We start from the raw sequence: 21,893 nt of genomic DNA, 5'->3' as shown, positions 1-21,893 counted from the left end.
TTTTGATGATTGCCTGAATATGAGTGGCTAAGAACCCTATTGTTCTAGGGTCATGGGTATACATGAATGTTGATGTTTGAAGTTTAATTTGACGAAGTTGATTTTATCATATTGGGTTGTTTATTTAATTCTGTTTTTAATTATTTTGCTGAGTAGCTAACAGTGAAATATTATCTACGAATCTAGAGTTGAACTCGAAAGTGGGAACTCTAGATTGCATATAGAATTAAATAGAGCAAGTTCTTAAACCCGGGCATAGGGGAAAGGATTCGCAATTGGGATAGACATATACCTAATTGCCTTGCTCGGTTGCAATACAGGAATTGTAAATGCGTTCTTGTTAAGTTTAATTCCATAGACATATAGGTATTAAGTTAGCTTGAATAGGTTAGTAAGGGCTCGACAGACTCTTATGAGTAATATCAACCCTGTGAACCAACAATCCAGATAAATCAATTAGTTATTTTAAGCTAAGAATGCAACATGATTGTTAAATAACCCGTGACCCTGGAATATTATCTCCCATTGATTGTTATTTAAAACTATTTAAGTGTTGTGTTGATTTCTGGTATTCCATTACTTGATAGTCTTTAGGTAGTAAATTAGACAATTATCTATTTTATAAGGAATCGCTTGAATTGATAAGCTATTTGAGTTTGAATTAGTCAAAAGTTAATCATAATTCCTTGTAGGAACGATACTCTATTCACTACTCTATTACTTGACGACCATGTATACTTGCGTGAGTTCCTTGTGATGTCTTTTGGGCAGATGTTGCGACCAAACACACTCACGCAAGTATACGCGGTCGTCAAGTAATAAAGTGACTAAAAGTCGGATGTCGAACCCACGAGGACTTATGATTAACTATTAACTAAATTAGACTATCCTAATTATCTAAACAAGAATTAAACCTAAAAATATTTTATTCTAAACTAATTAAATAAAAAAATATAAATAATGAACTTTGAACAGAGAAAGAGCAGATTTTTTATGATATCAATGTAATGAAAACGATCTAGGGTTATGGGCTATCTAACAATCATATTGTATTCTTAAATTGAATTGACCGACTAATTTATCTAGCTTATTGGTTGACAGGGTTAATATTGCTCATAAGAATCTATCGAGTTCTTACTCGCCTATTCAAGCTAACCTAACGCCTATATGTCTATGGAGTTAGAATCAACACGAACGCATGTATAATTCCTGTAAATCAACCAAACAAGGCAATTAGGTATATGTCTATCCTAACCACGAATCCGTTCCCCGATGCCCGAGTTCAAGAACTTGCCCTACTCAATCCTATATGCAATATAGAATTCCCACTTTCGAGTTCAATTTTAGATTCGTAGATAATATTCAATTGGTGATCAAGAAATTAAATAATTAAGTGCAAGATTGAATAAATAAACTAATATGATAAATCAAGAAGTCAAAATCAATATCCGAATAACAATAGTAATGAAAGAACCACAACCCTAGAATGTGAAGTTTAGCTCCATATAGACATGGTAGCCAAACAACAAATCATACAAAGAAACATAAAAATTACTAAGTTTGGTGGGAGAAAGATGGAACTTGATGAATTTTGGCCTCCACAACTTTGTCGTGGCTTTTTCCCCCTTCCCAATATGTTAGATGACCTAAAAGAGGCATTTTTGGCTTATATATTGCGTACAAAAGTCGTGGGCCAAAGTTCTCCTATTTCTAATCCAAATCTGCTTCAGGGATTGATGCTAGGGTGGATGCGTCGCATCCACCTCGTCCTCCACTTCTCAGCTTTGCCCAGGTGCGGATGCTATGGCGGATGCTATGGGCCGACTTCACTGCTAAGGGTGCACGAAATCTGATCTTTTTCGAGATTGGATGCGACTCTTCCTCTACCTAGAGCACCTTTTCTTCATATTTTTGCACTTCAAACACCCTAATTCACCACACACAACTCAATTAGTCATAAAACCAATAATTAAACCATGTTGGGCATTTTAAAGATCAAATAGCATCAAGAAGCGGTTAAAACATGGGTAAAGTAATATCAACACATATCGAAATATGCCAAACATCACTACCCCACACTTAAACCTTTGTTCGTCCTCGAACAAACCATCCTATAGTAGACGAAACAAAATTAAGCTCTTATCATTCAAAGCATACTACACATATGACCATGGTTATTTGCTACAATTAGGCTCTAGAATATGCATCACATATACTTCCCTTTACTTATGTCATTATTTAAAAATATTCAAACAAAAACAATATGCTCACAACAATCCTAACCTCAAAAACCGACTCAATGTCACAATGCACTCATGGCTTGAACACCCAACATCATAGAAAAGTCTAATAACGTTACCTATCCCTCGTGAAATCATGTGCCCTCACTACAAGAACAAGAGAGAGAGTTCAATCCACACATTCGAATCTCATGATCAAATATATTTTAATGACTCACATATATCAAAGAAAACCTCTCACTCTCACAAAGAAGTCACATGCATGCAATTGGTACCATAGGCTTGCCCTTAATGTAAATCTCTACTAATGTAAGCTCGCTCGCTCGATCTAAAATCAATTAGGAGTTTTTCATGGTTGTAATGTGGGCTAAGGGACGGGTAGGATATATTTAAGGAATAGTGACTCACCCTCCTAAGCACTATAATACATCACAAAATTACTTTAAGCGTATTTTCTTCAACACCACTTTAATTTCACAAACAATATCACCCCCAAAACAGTCCCTTTTTCTTTAAGCACTACTTTAGTTCATACCCACTAGCAAGAACAAGACAACAATTTATTCATTTCTATTTTTCCTTCTTTCTTTTTTTTTCAATTTCCGCTAGTGGTGTAGTATTTTACAAAACAAGTGCATCTTTCTTCCTTTCATTGGTTCCACTCAAAAGTCACCCTACACTTAGTCCCTTCTTACTTCTTTTAGCGCTCATCTAACAATTAAAGTGCTTTAAGAGGTAAAAGGATCAAAATAATATCAATTAAGAATAAAAAGGGTATAGGCTTGTAATGTGGGTACCAAATAACAGGTCTACAGGCTCAAAAGGGTTAACTAGGGATAGATTTTATTTGTGATAAGCAATAAGCTCAAAAAGATCAAAGAAAGCCTACAAATCATTTTTCAAACCGAGCATCACCTAAAATTTCGCTTCAACTCACATACCGGGCAAGTTCTAGACACAAGTACAATACATAGGCAACACAAAAACCTCACCACACATGGCACATGACTCACTAAGGACGATCACATTCCGACTCTCAAGCAATGCAAGTATTCACGGAGCCACGAGATATTAAGTATTAAACACAAGGTGAACATAAGTCATGTAAACGAGACATAAGTGTCACAGACATGCTATCCAATATATGAAGGCTTCATGATCAATTTATAAACATAGGAAAGGCACTACTCATGCCAAAGCCTGAATATGCTACTATCAAATAAGTCAAGAGCCCCCTAGGAATCTCATATTTCTTCCTCCATTTATTTTCTAACTCTAATATATTCTAAAAGAAAAAATTTACTACCCGGTTCAAAATACATCCCATGGAAAAGAACCGATGCACAAAGAAAAACCACAGGGGATTATTACTACCTACACAAAAATATTTTACTAATTACTCAAGGCTACTACTCTAAAAAAAAATTTATTTTTTATTTTTACTTTCAAGAATCAACTGAGAGTTACTCCATATAGATGAATTTATAGTTATTACATGCAATTAATCCAGTGAATATTACAGCCCCCAACTGTCAAATTGTAACAGTTTAGTACATTCATCCATACAAAAAATATGAATAACCCCCACCCCATACTTAGAACTGTGCGTTGTCCCCAATGCACACAAATAAGGTAAAGTAGGGTGAGAAGAAACTCCCTCAAGTCAAGGTGGAAGGCTCATCCGTAGTCTGTGGAAAAGCATCTGCATCCATGGCATTCATCGGCGCCTAAATTTACCTCACGGTCAATTCGTCGAGCATGTGATATGCAACAGTTGTGCCTAGTTTATTCTATCAGTTGGGTAATGCGACTACCCTCCCAAAATTAACGAGATGAAGGGAATTAGAGTTTATCATCTCGCAACCATTACAACTAACAAGAACGACAGCCCTAAACCTCAGGCTTTTTCAGTTCCTCTCTTAATCACATGTGTGATATTTGAAATTGGCAAAACCTAACTTGTTGCTACCATTGAGAGAGAGAAGAGAGGAGAATTAGGAGAGAAGAAAAAGAAAGAACGAAGAAGATGATGCGTACCTGTCGCGTTTGGATGCGTCACAATTGGGATTAACGAAAGAACGAGGAAGACGGGCTTTTTATGTTAGGGTGTCGTGTTTGTTTTTATGTTTGAATTTTGTTTTTGGCCTAAGATGTGTTAAAATATAGCACTTACCTGTGCGTGCGAGCTTGGACGTGACACATCCCCTCTGCTTTCTCCAAAGATTGGTTGGACGCGACGCGAACGCGATAGACAGACTTCACTGCCTTGAGCAATTGGTCCATCAATGTTTTTCATGCTGAGGGGGATGCGAAGCATCCGCCTAGTTTTCCCATATCTAGACCGAGTTTTTTTTTTTTTTTATACATACAAGATCTAATTCCTACAAAACAATGAACTAACTAACTTGGGTGGCCTCCCAAGAAGCGCCTGATTTAACGTCGCGGCACGATGCAACATGTTCTTCATGCCTCCACTAAATCCATCGAGGTCTTGTGATGTGCAATGTCACCACCCCAATAGTGTTTTACTCTCTGGCCATTTACCAAGAATGTCGCATTGGAACCCGTATCACGCAATTCTACCGCACCATGAGGTTTCACACTAACCACTTCAAACGGACCCGACCATCGAGATTTAAGCTTTCCTGGAAAAAGCTTTAGCCTTGAATTAAACAAGAGAACTTCTTGACCTGGCTCAAACTCACGATGTTGGATGTGCTTATCATGCCACCTTTTGGTCTTTTCTTTATACAATTTGGCATTTACATACGCATACAATCGAAACTCATCAAGCTCGTTGAGTTGTAGCAATCTCTTCTCACCGGCCAAGTCCATCTCCATATTTAGCTTTTTAATCACCCAATATGCTTTGTGTTCAAGCTCGACGGGCAAATGGCATGCCTTCCCATAAACCAACCTGTACGGAGAAGTACCTATGTGGGTCTTGTATGCATTGCAATACGCCCATAATGCGTCATCCAGCTTCCCGGCCCAGTCCTTTCTATTCCCACTTACTGTTTTTTCCAAAATATGCTTTACCTCTCTGTTGGAAACTTCTACTTGACCACTCGTTTGGGGATGATAGGCAGTGGAAACCTTGTGCTTAACTCCATATTTTGCAAGAATATTATTCAGTAATTTGTTACAAAAGTGAGTTCCCCCGTCGCTTATCAACACTCTTGGAGTCCCAAAACGTGTGAAGATGTGCTTCTTTACAAAGCTTACCACTACCTTTGCGTCATTAGTAAGAAGAGCAATGGCCTCCACCCACTTAGAAACATAGTCGACCGCCACCAAGATGTACCTATGCCCATTAGAATATGGGAATGGTCCCATGAAATCAATCCCCCAAACATCAAAAAGCTCTACTGCCAGAATATTTTGCAAGGGCATCTCGTGCTTCCTCGTGATAGTTCCGGTTCTTTGGCATCTATCACAATTTTTAACAAAGGCATGTGCATCCTTAATAATTTTGGCCAATAGAAACCTGATTGTAGCACTTTTTGGGCGGTTCGATCCCCGCCGTGATGACCTCCATATGACGAAGCATGGCAGTCATGCAATATAGCATTCATCTCTTCCTCAGGAACACACCTTCTCACCAACTAATCTGTGCACTGCCTATATAAGAATGGCTCATCCCACATGTAGAGCCTTACATCATGTAAGAATCTTCTTCTATTGTCAGGTGTCAATTCTAGTGGCGTCACCCCACTTGCAATAAAATTCACATAATCTGCATACCATGGGGCTTCACCTGAGGTGACTGCTAATAATTGCTCATCAGGAAATGTTTCTTTGATTGACCCTCCCTCAGCTACATAGTTCCGACTTTCTAATCTGGACAAATGATCATCCACTTGATTTTCTGTCCCTTTTCGATCTCGGATCTCTAAGTCAAATTCTTGCAAGAGGAGGACCCAACGAATCAGCCTCGGCTTGGCGTCTTTCTTTTCAAACAAGTATCTGATGGCTGAATGATCTGTGTAGACGATGACTTTAGTTCCCACTAGATAGGATCTGAACTTGTCAAACGCCCACACCACTGCAAGCAACTCCTTTTCAGTAACTGTATAATTCATCTGAGTTAGATTCATAGTTTTGCTCGCATAATAAATGGAGTGAAAGATTTTATCCCTCCTTTGCCCCAAAACCGCTCCGATTGCTATGTCACTTGCATCGCACATCAACTCAAATGGTTGTGCCCAATCTGGGCCAATGATAATTGGTGCAGTCACCAATCTCCCCTTCAACTCCTCAAATGCTTTCAGACATGCATTATCAAACTTGAAGGTGACATCTTTCTCTAGAAGCCTGCACAAAGGAGAAGAAATTTTCGAAAAATCTTTAATGAAACGACGATAAAAACCTGCATGACCCAAGAAACTGCGAATGCCTTTGACGGATGTCGGTGGGGGAAATTTTTCAATCGTCTCCACCTTTGCTTTATCCACCCGTAGACCATCTTTTGACACCTTGAGCCCCAAAACTATACCTTCACGTACCATGAAATGGCACTTTTCCCAGTTTAGCACCAAGTTCGTCTCTTCACACCTAGCAAGCACTTTATCAAGGTTCATCAAACAACTATCAAAAGAACATCCAAACACAGAAAAATCATCCATGAATACTTCTACAAATCTTTCAACCATGTCAGTAAAAATAGCCATCATACACCTTTGAAAAGTCGCAGGTGCATTACAAAGACCGAAGGGCATTCTCTTGAACGCATACGTGCCATAAGGACATGTAAATGTAGTTTTCTCTTGGTCCTCTGGGGCTATAGCAATCTGATTATACCCCAAATAACCGTCCAGGAAACAGTAGTATTCCTGGCCAGCTAACCTATCAAGCATTTGGTCAATAAAGGGAAGGGGAAAGTGGTCTTTCCGGGTGGCATTGTTCAATTTTCTATAATCTATGCAAATTCTCCATCCAGTGATAGTTCTTGTAGGAATTAAGTCATTATTTTCATTAACTACTACAGTCATCCCCCTTTCTTCGCCACACATTGAACGGGGCTTACCCATTTACTATCAGAGATTGGAAATACAATACCTGCATCAAGCCACTTAATCACTTCTTTTCTTACCACTTCTTTCATGATTGGATTTAATCGGCGTTGATGCTCTACACTTGGCTTGTGTCTGTCCTCCATGAGGATTTTGTGCATGCAGAAAGCTGGACTAATGCCTTTAATGTCAGACATTGTCCACCCAATTGCTCGCTTGTGCTCACGTAGCACCCTTAATAGCTTTTCTTCCTGCAATTTAGACAAGTGAGAAGAAACAATAACAGGTAAAGTGTCAGAACTACCCAAATAAGCATATTGAAGGTGAGGGGGTAGGGGTTTAAGCTCCAATTTTGGAGCTTCTTCAATTGACGGCTTTGGAGGGGGCCACTTGGCCTATTCAGGGGCTCAAACGGGTGTATTCCTTGCATGTAAGCACATGATGCATCTAGGATATGCATCATCTCCTCAACCTCATCATCAATCATCAAGCTATCAAACAACATGATTGCTTTTTCTAGAGAGTTGTCTAGATATACACTCGTGTCGAGAAGTTGCGCATCCACCTCCACAACAGATATCATAGAGAGCTCCTCATAGTGGCGGGGAAGTTGGATTGCTTTGTAGACATTGAAGACTGCTTCCTCGTTGTCCACCCTCATAATCATTTTCCCTTCTCTCACTTTAATTATTGCATCACCAGTAGCCAAGAGAGGTCGTCCCAATATGATTGAAACTTGTTCATCAGCCTCGAAATCTAGAATAATGAAGTCAGCTGGGAAGATAAATTTCCCAATTTGCAGCAGCACATCTTCAATCACTCCTTCGGGGTAGGCTATGGACCTATCAGCTAATTGCAACATTACAGTGGTTGGTCTCGGAGCTCCCAGACCCAATTGCTTAAACAAGGAAAAAGGCATCAGATTTATGCTTGCACCCAAATCACAACGAGCACGACCCACATCAATATTACCGATTCTCACTGGAATGGTGAAGCTGCCAGGATCCTTAAGCTTTTAGGGAAGCTTGTTTTGGACCCTTGATGTGCACTCCTCAGTAAGTGCAACCGTCTTGAACTCAGTCAATTTCCTCTTGTGAGCCACTATATCTTTTATGTACTTAGCATACTTTGGAATTTCACGAAGTACATCCACTAATGGAATATTTAATTGAACCTGACTCAACATAGAGAGAAATTTGTTGAACATGCGATCGTCATTCTTTTTCTGCAATCTCTGGGGGAAAGGTGGTGGTGGCCTTGTAGCCTCCATTCGCTCTGAACTTGCATCATTTTCCTTTGACTCGTGTATTGCCTTAGGTGTCAGCTCCCCCTCAGGTATAGGTTTTTCCTTTCTCTTCTTTGGCACTTCCTCTAGTTCCCTCCCGTTTCTAAGTGTAACTGCATTAACTTGAGGGTTCTTCTCTGTATCACTGGGAAAAGAGCCTGTAGGTCTAGTATTTTGATTTGCTGCTAACTGCCTCATTTGCCTCTCAAGATTTCTGAAATCGGTCCTGAGCTGTTGATTGTCTAGCAACAACTTTTTCAGCAAGTCATTCGTACTCTCTTCTATTTGTTGGGGTGGCTTCTGAGGCTGATTAAAATTTCCTTGAGGCCTATACTGATTCTGATTCTGTTGATTTCCGCCCCATGAGAAGTTAGGATGATTCCTCCAATTTGGATTGTAAGTGTTCCCATATTGTGCATGTTGATTCATAGGACCTCTGTTTTGTTGCCCCACATAGTATATAGATTCAGAATTCGTGGGGCATATGTCACTCATATGACTGTCACCACATATTTCGCAACAAATAGACATCTGTTGTACATGTTGCATTTGTTGTGTTGTCATTCGGTTCATCTGATTTGCCAGCTTTGTAATATCTGCTCTCATGGCTGAGAAGTCATCAAGCTCAATCAACCCGGCTGACTTCTATTTAATTGCTCTTCTTGCATCCCCATCTCCTTGCCAATTATGATCATTAGCTGTGAAGTTGTTTAGCAAGAGTTGAATTTCACTGTACGGCCTCGCCATGCAACTACCCCTACAAGCTGAATTCAGATTCATCTTTGATGCTAGCCCATCAACAAAAGTGTGACCCAATACCTCATCAGTCTGACAATGATGCGGGCAGTCTCTGAGTAGCTTCTTGTATCTTTCCTAAGCTTGACGAAGTGTCTCGCCATCCCGTTGTTGGAACCCAAGAATTTGGCTTCTCAGCGATTTTGTCTTGTTAGTAGGGAAAAACTTGATTAGAAATTTCCTTGCTAAATCATCCCAAGTGTGGATTGAGTTTGCGGGCTCCTTTTGCAACCATTCCTTAGCTTCCCCCAACAGTGAAAAGGGAAATAATGTCAGCCTAACATAGTCCTTGGAAACGTTCGGATAGTTGTAAGTGTCCGTAATTTCCAAGAAGTTCTGAATGTGCCTCTGCGGGTCTTCATGAGATAGACCCACATATTGTCCTGTGGATTGAATCAGTTGTACCATGTACTGTTTGAGTTCAAAATGTCCCGTGATGTCAGGCTTCACGATAGCCTGAGTCATATTAGCAAGATTAGGCCTTGCGGCTTCTATCACCGGACGCTCTTCATTACCTGCCATCTCTATTGGCTGTGGTTGAACTACGATGTCCAACTCTATTCTCGTTCTAGCTTCGACTTCCTTTCTCACTCTATGAAGTGTTCGTTCAATTTCTGGATCAAAAGGAAGTAGGTTGTTTGCATTTCTACTCCTCCGCATTCAAGAGAAGAGCATGTGTTAACACAAACAAGGCAAACTAAAAATTAAAACTTAAACAAATAAGTAATAACAGCTTAACTCAGTCAAGTAGCTAATTTCTAGGTCCCCGGCAACGACGCCAAAAACTTGTTGGGACCAAACACACTCACGCAAGTATACGCGGTCGTCAAGTAATAAAGTGACTAAAAGTCGGATGTCGAACCCACGAGGACTTATGATTAACTATTAACTAAATTAGACCATCCTAATTATCTAAACAAGAATTAAACCTAAAAATATTTGATTCTAAACTAATTAAATAAAAAAATATAAATAATGAACTTTGAATAGAGAAAGATCGGATTTTTATGATATCAATGTAATGAAAACGATCTAGGGTTATGGGCTATTTAACAATCATATTGTATTCTTAAATTGAATTGACCGACTAATTTATCTAGCTTATTGGTTGACATGGTTAATATTGCTCATAAGAATCTGTCGAGTTCTTACTCGCCTATTCAAGCTAACCTAACGCCTATATGTCTATGGAGTTAGAATCAACAAGAACGCATGTATAATTCCTGTAAATCAACCAAACAAAGCAATTAGGTATATGTCTATGCTAATCACGAATCCGTTCCCCGATGCCTGAGTTCAAGAACTTGCCCTACTCAATCCTATATGCAATATAGAATTCCCACTTTCGAGTTCAATTCTAGATTCGTAGATAATATTCAATTGGTGATCAAGCAATTAAATAATTAAGTGCAAGATTGAATAAATAAATTAATATGATAAATCAAGAAGTCAAAATCAATATCTGAATAACAATAGTCATGAAAGAACCACAACCCTAGAATGTGAAGTTTAGCTCCATATAGACATGGTAGCCAAACAACAAATCATACAAAGAAACATAAAAATTACTAAGTTTGGTGGGAGAAAGATGGAACTTGATGAATTCCGACCTCCACAACTTTGTCGTGGCTTTTTCCCCCTTTTCAATATGTTAGATGACCTAAAAGAGGCGTTTTTTGCTTATATATTGCGTACAAAAGTCGTGGGCCAAAGTTCTCCTATTTCTAATCCAAATCAGCTTCAGGGATTGATGCTAGCTGGGTGGATGCGTCGCATCCACCTCGTCCTCCACTTCTCAGCTTTGCCCAGGTGCGGATGCTATGGCGGATGCTATGGGTCGACTTCACTGCTAAGGGTGCACGAAATCTGATCTTTTTCTAGATTGGATGCGACGCATCCAATCTCTCTTCCTCTACCTAGAGAATCTTTTCTTCATATTTTTGCACTCCAAATACCCTAATTCACCACACATAACTCAATTAGTCATAAAACCAATAATTAAACTATGTTGGGCATTTTAAAGATCAAATAACATCAAGAAGCGGTTAAAACATGGGTAAAGTAACATCAACACATATCGAAATATGCCAAACATCAATGTTCAGCCCCCCTAACTTCTTAGGACACCAAACTTTTTCCCAAGCTACCTATGGTATCTTCTTCTTCTACTCAAAACTTCCCCACAGGTAATCCTTACATATCTTATCCACCTCCTTAAGCACACTTTGAGGGAGGATGAATACTGTACCCCAGAAGTTGTGTATAAAGAATAGTACTGCAGTAATGACTTGCAATCTGCCTGCGTATAATAACTGCTTTGAATATGTAACTTTTATTCTCTGCGTGATTTTCTCTACTAATAAATGACAGTCCAGCTTATTCCACTTTTTTGTAGAAAGAGGAAGGCCCAAGTACTTGATAGGAAGGGTTCCAAGAGTGAAACCTGTTCTGGCCAGTAGTGTAAAATACTAGACTTTTCCATGTTTGCATCCATGACTAAAGTGATTTAGTGCATCCATGACTCTATAGAGGGAATGTAAGTTCAGTTATATTTGTTGTAATAGGTTCCACTTCTCTTACCAAAAAGACTTCTTTGTCCTTAGCTTCTGCTCCAGAGACTCAGCCTCTTATGCAGCCATAGATTGACTTCATTGCAACTTCTTTTCTGTAGCTTTTTTATTGTGTGGAATAAATCACATTGATGTCAAGTTTAGTGTTAGATTTTGATTAGTAAGCGCGACTTGTTCCATATTTGAATTACCGTACCTTTGAATTTAACTAGACCTAAGGGGTCCTACGATTAGATTTTTAAATTGTCTGTGACTATTTAGATTAGTAATGATTATCTTTTAATATTTGTTTTTCACAAAAGGGGGCCATGAATGTAAATTAGAAAGGGGATATTAGGAATTAAACCAGCTGCCATTTTGTGTGCGAAACTCTCACTGATATGCTTACTTTTCAGTTAATTTCCACTGCGGTGCCAACTTATTGGATTATTTAATGGAATTTTCCTGCTGCATGTGTAGCTGAAGCGAATCACTTATTATTAGAGTATAGAGACGAAGCCCGACCAGAGCAGATAATGTTGTCGTTTTCTGTTTCTGCAATTTGATTGCATTTACAGAGGCAACCAAATCAAAAATAAAAATAGAAATAAATGAAAGATTGCTTCTTCGTCTCATAAAAGTATATATATGTATCATTCTATATATACAGATCTTACTGAAAGTACTTCGCTTTACAAAATTTGCTGTCCGTTGCATTAAACGATATTTCTGATTCCAAAAGTTCTACACTTGAATCCTTTACATGTTACAATGTTTTCTATCCATATGATATACTTACAACCATTTTTAAAAGGCCAGAATGGAAATGTTGAGTCAAAAAGCAAACGATAAGTAACATTTTTTATACCGGAAAAGAAAATAACTTTATTCACCTATTTTCAATAGTTCAGTAAACATTTAAGCAATAAACCAAAACCATTAATTAAATTTTCAGAGTTGTTGACTTGTAAAGTTTTAAATGTTTACTCCAAACCAATTAAAGTATGATATATATTTTTATATAGAGTTTTATCATTTAATTAATGCATATTTTTACTTTATTAAATTACTTAATCATGATAAGTCTAGGTGGTTTATGTAAACTCAGCACAACAAATATTATTTTACAATGTCACATAAATAAAATACGTATAAATTATGAGTTAATTTATATATTATTTAATGAGATAAAAGATGAAATAACTAATTCTTGGATCACTTTAACAGCAAAGATGGGCTGGGGGTTTGAACACGCAAAGGATATCACCAATTCACTGGTATAAGTGGCAACTTTACAGTAACTTTTTCAGCACTAATAGTTCCGAAAATTAAAGTCAGTAAAAAGCCGAACTCATTTACTTATGTAACAATCCGGCCGATCGTTTTGAGTATTACAGTCTCGTTCCCCCATTTACTGCTCAATTTATGCTTTACAGTTATTATATAACTTGCCGGGGTAATTTGTTCGGGTCCGGTGAGGTTTTAGAATGAATTGGAACACTTAGTTCTAAGGGTTAAAGCTTAAGTTGAAATAGTTGATCGGATGTTGACTATATGTAAACGACCCCAGAATAGAGTTTTGATGATTCCAATAGCTCTGTATAGTGATTTTGGACTTAGAAGCGTGTCCGAAAAATTATTTGGAAGTCTGTAGTTAAATTAGGCTCGAATTGACTAAAATAGAAATGTAAGTTTGGAAGTTTGATCGGGAAGTTGACTTTTTAATATCGGGGTCGGAATCCGATTCTGAAAGTTGGAATACGTCTGTTATGTCATTTATGACTTTTGTACAAAATTTGAGGTCAATCGGACTTGATTTGATAGGTTCCGACATTCCGATTTGATAGGTTCCGACATCGAATGTAGAAGTTGAAAAATTTTTAGTTTCATTAAGCTTGAATTGGGGTATGATTCGTGGTTTTAGCGATGTTTGATGTGATTTAGAGGTTCGACTAAGTTCGTATGATATTTTAGGACTTGGTGGTGTATTTAGTTGAGGTCTCGGGGGCCTCGGGTGAGTTTCGGATGGTTAACGGATCAAATTTGGACTTAGAACAATTGAAACTTGTTTATGCCTACTGATGCAATCGCACCTGCAAAAATGGGCTCGCAAGTGCGAGCTCGCAGAAGCGATCTTGGTTGCACATGAGCGGAATTGACTTGGCAAAGGCAGGGGTCGCAGGTGCGCACGCAGGACCGCAGAAACAGACTCGCACCTGCGACGAGTTGATCGCAGAAGCGGAAGTGAGAGGGGATCGGAGGGGCCTCATCGCAGAAGCGGCTTGGGTTTCGCAAATGCGGGGTCGCAAAAGCGAAAGAAGCAGCAGAAGCGGGGAGGGCCTCGCATCTGCGAGATCGCAGATGTGGTTAAGTACTATGCAGAAGCGAAAACGCTGGGTAGGCTACAAATAGAAGGGTCCGACATTTTTGTCATTTTGGACATTCCAAACACGGATTTGGGAAAATTTTCACAGAGATTTCATGGAAAAACTTGAGGTAAGTCACTTTTGATCATTGTTAGTCGATAATATTGAATTATCACTGAGTATTTCGCCTAGATTACTTGTTTTTGAGGTGTAATTAGAGGATTTGGGCCTAGGGATTTGAAAATGAGATTTGGGGATTTAAAGGTCGAGTTGTTGTCGGAATTTGGTAAATTTGGTATAGTTTGACTTGTGGTTGAATGGCCGTTCATATTTTATAACTTTTATCGGGTTCCGAGACGTGGGTCCCACTGAAAATTTTTGAGTGTAATTTCGGATTCTTTTTATGGGAAAATTAGTATTTTGATATGGAATTAATTCCGAATTAATGGTGACTAGATTCGAGCCGTTTAGATGTTGATACGCGCAGAATGGAATTTCTGGAGCATTATTTAGCTTGCTCGATATTGGCGGCTTGTTCGAGGTAAGTAACTCTTCTAATCTTAGTGCTGAGGGTATGAAACCTTAAATTTCGTATTATGTGTTTGATGTTGAGGTGACACACATGCTAGGTGACGGACGTGTGGGCGTGCATCGTGCGAATTATTACTCCATTATTTCTGTGGTGCTATGTAGTTACCTGAACTTATCTATAATCATGAAATCTCTACATACTAGAGTTATTGAGTTGTGATCCATATTAGAAACCATGTCTAGGCTATATACTTATTCTATTGGGACCCACTGAGGTCATTACTGCTGCTGAGATATTTGCTTACATTGCAATTTCATACTCAGTCATGTTCATTCATGCCATATCATATCTCAGTCTCTGTTGCTATATATTGACACATCATATCATCATTTTGGGCTAGTTTTGTGATTACCCAAAAGGCCATCTTTAAAAATAATTAATTTTGTATTCTAAGACCTCGAAAAGTACTATTTATCATTCATCGACTTGCGTGCGCAGTCCGTATAATTTTTCGGAAAGTTTTTATGTGAAAAATAGATTAAAATATGAAATAGAGCCTTAAAACTCAATTGAGTTGACTTTGGTTAACATTTTGAGCAAATGGACCCGGGCCAGTGTTTTAACAGCTCTGTCATGTCATTTATGACTTGTATGCCAAATTTGAAGTCATTCCGGATTCATTTAACATGTTCCGGCACAAGTTTTGTAAATTAAAAAAGTTTGAAACTCAAAAGTTTGAATCGAGGTGTGAATTCTAATTTTGATGTTATTTGATGTGATTTGAGAACCCCGAGTAAGTTCGTGTTATGTTTTAGGACTTGTTGGTATATTTGGTTGAGGTCCCGGAGGCCTCAGGTGAGTTTTGGAGGGTTGACGGATCGAATTTAGACTTAGAAGGAAAACTGAAGGTTTCTGCCATCTGATGTAATCGCACCTGAGGAATTTCCATCGCAGGTGCGAGCTCGCAGAAGCGAGCCTTCCATCGCAGATGCGGGATTGGGCTGGCCTGGGGTCTTCGCAGGTGCGGCCATTTTTGCGCAAAAGCGTGACCGCAGATGCGGTCCTAAGCATCGCAGTAGCGGAGGCTGGGCAAATGAGGTTCGAGAAGCGAAACTCCTCCCGCAAAAGCAGATGCGCAGGTGCGAGCCCAGGCACCGCAGGTGCGAAAATGCCTGGGCAGTGTATAAATCGAAGAGTCCGAGATTTTTCTCATTTTTAGACATTTCAAGCACGGATTTAGGCGATTTCAAATGGGTTTTTCACGATTTTGAATTGGGTAAGTGTTCTATAACCAAAAGTGTTTATATTTCATAAATCCATGTCTATATTCATTATTTATTTCGGATTTAGATGGAAGAAATTGGAATTTTTGTAAAACTTTCCAAAAATGAAAAATTTAGATTTGAAGGTCCATTTGATAGCGAAATTTGGTAATTTTTATATGGTTGGACTCGTCTCGGAATGGATGTTCGGATTTTATAAGTTTTTTCGAGATTCGAGACGTGGGACCCACTGTCGAGTTTTGAGAAGAATTTCATATTTTAATCCGAAAAATTAGTAAATTCATATGGAATTAATTCCTACGATTTATATTGAGTATATTGAATTATTTATGACTAGATTTGAGGATTTTTGACACAAATTCGCGAGACAAAAGTTTATTGGATTCTTGAATTTGGTTGCAAGCGAGGTAAGTGTCGTGGTTAACCTTGATTTGAGGGAGTATGACTTATTTTTCTATTTGCTACATGATTTAATATGCGGGTACAACGTATATGTGAGGTGACGAGTACTTATGCATTGTGGTTGAGTCAAAGCATGCGGGTGAAATTTGTTTATTGTGAATAATTGTCTATTTAATTAAAGATATTCCTGTTTAAGTTTATTATTGATTATTTGATCATTATTCGTGAAATTATTATTCATTTAATTATTGTTGATTATTTTGGAAGGTGAAGTCAATATTTTGGTATTGAATTGATTGATAAGTGTATATCCCCGCATTTAAATACTCTTCCGAATTTATATTATTATTTTCATAGTAAGGAAGAGTGTAAAAGCACGAAGGGTGTTGCCGTGACATTTGTGAGTGTAAAAGCACGAAGGGTGTTGCCGTGCCATTTGTTAGTGTAAAAGCACGAAGGGTATTGCCGTGCCAATTGTGAGTGTAAAAGCACGAAGGGTGATGCCGTGTCAAATGAGAGTAAAAGCACGAAGGGTGGTGCCGTGCCATTTTCATATTATCATTTGTTCATTTTATTGTTGATGAATTAATTGACTGCTAAGTGATACATCTCCTGCTGAAATTATTATATCTTTCCCCTTCGTATGTTCCCTCCCAAATTATAAATTGTTATTTATTGTATTATTGTTACTTCGTATTTGTATATACTTATACAGATTATTTATGTATGTGTCTTATCATAGCCTCGTCACTACTTTGTTGAGGTTAGGCTCGGCACTTACCAGTACATGGGGTCGGTTGTACTGATACTGCACTCTGCACTTCTTGTGCAGATTTTGGAGTTGGTCCTAGTGTCGTATAGTAGATTTGCCCGGATACAGCTACCAGTGGAGACTTGAGGTATAACTGCACAGTGTTCGTAGTTTTGAAGTCCCCTTCTATCTTATCTCAGTTGTGTATTATATTTCAAACAGCTTGAATTTTATTCAGACCTTTATTTGTATTATTCTAGAAGCTCGTGCACTTGTGACTCCAGTTCTGGGATGGTATTTAGATGTCGCGATTATTATGGATTACTCACTTTATTTCAGACTTTAAATTTCGTATTTGTTTCCTTGTTATTAATAAATTTAAAATTTTGTTAAAATGGCTAATTATATTCTAACATTGGCTTGCCTAGCAAGTGAAATGTTAGGCGCCATCACGGTTCCGAAGATGAAAATTTTGGGTCGTGACAGTTTTTATGGCATTGTGGGCCCGAGAGACTAGAGAGATTGATGACTGAGTGAGGCCGATGGCCTGGTTGTGAGGTTATTGATACTATAGCATGTGGGTTGTCCATGCATCACGTGAGTTGTCTGTGCAGCACGTGAGTTGTCCGTGTGGATCCAGATATTGATACTATAGCACGTGAGTTGTCTGTGCGGATCCAGATATTGATATTATGTCACGTGAGTTATCCATGCAGATTATAGCGCTTGGGCTGAAGGAGACCCTCTGGAGTCTGCACACATCCCCAGTGAGCGCAGGTACCTATTGAGTGCGAGTGCCGAGTGATAGGAGGACTGGGTGGATTGATACTCTAAGAGTATGCATATGGTTGTTCACTATGTTGTACTGCATTGACATGCACACTTGACATACAAGTATAGAGACACATTTTTTCCTCATGTTGTACGGTATCACGTCATTCATGACTTCTCATACACATTGACTTGTAGGCATAGAGATGTATTGTTCCGCATGCCATTTGATAATGAAACATTTACCCGTTGAAAAGTTTTGGAATGAAAATTACGATTTTACAAACTTACTCATATTTTGGTATTTTCGGTAAAAGATTTGGGTTTCCACTGTTATACTTGAAAAGCATGCCTATTTTCTGGCACTGTGAACGAGCTGAACATTTTATTTCTGAGTTATTTCCTTATACCATTTTTATTATATTGTTATGTGTCGTTGTTGACTATCGATGTTGGACTTTGACCTGTGTTCTAGCTCGTCACTACTTTCAACCTAAGGTTAGGTTTGTTACTTATTGAGTACATGGGGTCGGTTGTACTTATACTACACTTCTACATCTTGCGTGCAAATATTGGATGTTGATATTACTGTGATCGACGGGAGCGGGATTTGAAGACGTACCAGTGTTCCGTTTGTAGCTGCCTCTTGTTCATGGTTGCCTTAAATTTATAAAAATCTGTTTATGTACATTTCGAGCAGATGATATATTTGTTTCATACCAGCTTTGTAAATCTAATCTTAGAAGCTCATGATTTGTACTACCAGTCCTTGGGGAGTGTATTAGATTTAGTTAAATATTTATTGAATCAGATTGTTGTTATTTGGCTTATCTAGCGGGTGAGGTTAGGTGCCATCACGGCTAGTTGGATTTTGGGTCGTGACAAGGTGGTATCAAAGCTCTAGGTTCATAGGTTCTACAAGTCATGAGCAAGTGTCTAGTAGTGTCTTGTGGATCGGCATGATGACGTCCATACTTATCTTAGAGAGGCTACAGGGCATTTAGGATAATCGTCCATCTTTCTTTCTTTATCGTGCGGAAGTGATTCAGTTTGAAACATAACTCTTTGAATTCCCTTCTACGTATTCATGTGCTCATATGAGCTCTCAGTATCAGCTGTGCATCACCGGCTTGTGATTCTATGAACGAGAGTTGAGATGTGTATTCTGTGTTTTGGTGATGGGCCAATCTGGAGGATTTGAGGCCAGGTTTAGAACGCGGCTTAGGCTCGGTTGCTTCAGTTGTGTGAACTTGTACATTTGGACTCATATGTCCAGTAGTGTCCCTATGAGTGGAATTTGTGGTTCGATGAGCGGTTAAATAGCTATATGATGAGCATGATGTGACTGCGGAATGTGTTCAGATGGTTAGATTGTGACGAGAATAGATTGCTTGTGCTTGGTATCTGTCTTGATTTGACGTATAGTCTCGAGTATGAATGTGTTAAAAGATCTTTCATGTTGTTTAATTGTGGAGGGAAGTAGATTTTCATGTTGTGTTGATGAATTCAAACTCAGGAAGATTAAGTGATTGCGTAGGAATTGTGGCTGCGAAAGGGTATAGCAAGATGCCAATTTGAGGCTAAGCATGTGGGTTATATCCTGCGTAGTATTTTACGTAGGTGTGTTCCATATAATGTTGAGTAGAGATTTTTTTTTCTACCAGCGGGTGTATGTGTTGAGATTTGAATTTGGATCTGGTTGAGAAAGTTTACTTGACTGTCAAGAGAATAAATGCAAGCTTAGCGGATGATTGGGGTATTTTATGGTTGGTGTGGCAAGACCTTGAGAAGAATTTTTGTTAAACTGACTACGATATTATGGCAGTAATAGAGTATGGATATTGTAAGTTATGGAATGTTTTGTTCTATGGCTTTGAGCCAAGTGGGGGAGCCTACTATCACCGATTTGATTGTGTGGTTATGTGTTGTACTGGTTTCAGTTTGAGGCATACGTGTGAATCGGTTATGACTTGCATAGATTGAGATCGAGGATGACTCGAGTAAGGGAATTCCTGGATACAGGTTATATTGCACTTTATGAGTATATAAAAATCATGGGATGATTAAGTTGTAATTTGAAGGATGTAGTGCGCACGGGGTATGGATTTGATTAGTGTTGTTAAAGAAGGGTTACTTCTTTGAGGGTTATGGTACTTTGTGGTGCTTAAGAGGAATACAATGGCTTATGGACTTTAGGGCGATGTGGTTTTATGTTAGGATGTCTTGTAGTGAGCTTTGGATAAGGATCATAGTGTTCTGACAATGAGAAGTGTCAACTTGAGGGTTATTCAGAAGAAACTCGGAAAAAAATAGGACAATTGGGTAGTAGGCTAGACCAACATGGTAATGGTATGCTCGGTTCTTTTGAGGTAATTATTATGTGGTGAGGTTCTACAGATGTTTTGGCAGCAATATTCTTGGGTTTGACAACCTGCGTGGCTTGGTCGAGATAGAGGAATTAGATCTGATAGTTTGATTATGTGTAAATGAATTTCAAACTGTTCTTGATGATTTCTACCATAGTTTGAACCAAATATTTTCTACCGGTGTAGGAAACATATTGTGTATTGTGATTTTCTCTTGTATGGAAGCAAATGGAAGGTTTCTCGTAGGATGGTCTAATAGAGGCAGTGAGTGGAGTGAGATTGGGATTTGCATGCGCATGTATACGATTCAGTTTCAAAAGGGAGGTAATGGGTTTATGGAAAACAAACAATTTCAAATATTGGCACTAGTGGTATTACCCGAGCAGAGTGTACATTCAAAAAGGCACATTGAGTTTTGGACCTACGGATGTCTCGTTGGTATCGCGATATTTGTCTGATTGATAGACTGCTGATGTTTAAATTATTGCTATGTGGCACGGAAGAATTATGAAAGTATTCCTCGTGGGATGATAGTGTATGAGAGATGTGTTAGACAGTCGAGCGGTGGAGTTGGGAACAAATATGGTGATTCGTGTGTTCTATGAATTTGGGAGACTGGAGTTCTCAGAAGCAGATTGTTTCGTGACTTTGAACTGTGAAAATATTTCCAAAGCTAGATAGATGATAGTATATGTTATGGTTAGGTCATTGTAGACTTTCGGAGGAGTATGTATCTATTTGTGGGTGACCAGAGTTGATTTGGGGTCTATTGGCAGGCCCAATAAAGATATGTATTCTACACTAGGTAGGATTGGTCGACTCCGTACTGCTATTATTGGGAGATGTGCCATTCGGTTAGAGTGGAGCTTATTCGTGCTCTGATATGATCTATGTGTTACTCCTATACGCTACGAGGGGTTATGATTTGTTGGTTATAAGCACACATGGTGCGATTCTGTTTGGGCTTTATAGCAAAATTTGAGCGAAATGTATATTAGGGTGTTGAATGATTGATTGCGCCTTTGGTTATGTTCTCTCCGGGGACTGTGGTAAATTGTGCTATCTACTTCTCCATGGTTATGGTCATGGACCTTGGGTAATTGATGTCAAATTGCGCGCGGTTGTTGGTTTTGAGCATGGCAGTTGGAGGTATTTCATATGAACCAGTGTTTGGATGGGGTCACGCATTGCCGCTGGGGATACGCCGGGTTATGATCCTTTGTTTTAGATTCATGTATTTTGTTCTACTATGTATGATGGGTTTGTAGCATTGTGGTTGTGGTGGTACTTGTTGAAGTTGCGGGATTGTTCTCTCGTTTGAGTCATTTTTTCATTTTTGGGTACATTTGAATTGTTGCTTATGGTGCACGGACTGCGTGGGTTGTGATTTTTGGTTGTTTTGGCGTGGCATGTCTGTGGAATAGTTTTGTTTGATAATATAAGGTCATTGGACCTAGAATGGGTACTATCAGGTTTGATTAGGGTATATTCGGGAGGATAATATTGAAAGTTGACTTAGATAGTGATTATGGTTCTGGTTG

Source organism: Nicotiana tabacum, chromosome 17 (genome assembly GCF_000715075.1).
Source record: "Nicotiana tabacum cultivar K326 chromosome 17, ASM71507v2, whole genome shotgun sequence".
In the NCBI taxonomy this organism is placed as follows: domain Eukaryota; kingdom Viridiplantae; phylum Streptophyta; class Magnoliopsida; order Solanales; family Solanaceae; genus Nicotiana; species Nicotiana tabacum.
The sequence above is the reverse complement of the archived record's forward strand: the minus strand, read 5'-3'. Positions refer to the sequence as shown.